The sequence below is a fragment of the Sinocyclocheilus anshuiensis genome, unplaced genomic scaffold, assembly GCF_001515605.1.
Source record: "Sinocyclocheilus anshuiensis isolate Anshui unplaced genomic scaffold, SAMN03320099.WGS_v1.1 scaffold1052, whole genome shotgun sequence".
Lineage (NCBI taxonomy): Eukaryota > Metazoa > Chordata > Actinopteri > Cypriniformes > Cyprinidae > Sinocyclocheilus > Sinocyclocheilus anshuiensis.
Window position 1 is genome coordinate 756675 of NW_015549556.1, and position 743 is coordinate 757417.

Here is a 743-nt window from a genome sequence, read left to right on the forward strand (position 1 = left end):
CTTAATAATTATAGTATTGTGCCAATATAATTTAAATGCCTGAATACAAAATCCCCCACTCATGCTGTCACTTTTTTTTTATTTTAATTTTAATTTTTTTTATTTTATTCAAAACTCTTTTCAATAATTATAGTCTTGTGCCAATATAATTTACATGCCTGAATACAAAATCCCCCTCTCTCATTTTATTATTTTATTTTATTTTGTTGAGTTGATTTTTATTATATTATCCTTTTCTATTTTATTTATTTATTTATTTATTTATTTATTTATTATTATTAGCGAGTGAAAAATCTGGCTAAAATCGTGCAGTGTGAACGCGGCATAAGTGTCACATCTCATGAAGATGCCGAGACTTCACTAAAGCTCTAATAATGCCTGTGATTAGTAAAGCTTTGTTGAGCAGCTGGCGAAGTGTTTGCGTTTGCTGTTAATTAAACTCCAGATTGTAAATTTTGAGGTGCTGTCGAGGCGAGCCTAAAGATATTCGGCGAAACGCGTTTCATGTTGTGTCTTCTCAGATTAACATGGTGATTCATTGATGGGAAGCTGTGGTTTTTGAAGCAGTGGCTTCACTTTAAGCTGCTAAGGGGCTGGTTTTTGATTTCTTGTTTTATTTATATTTCTATTTTAATTTTTTGCTGTATGTGAAATTAAAACTGCGTAACGTTTTAATCGCATCTCGAGATCTTCTTCATTCAGTCTCACGCCGCCTAGCTGTTTTTAATATAGAAACGTGTCGT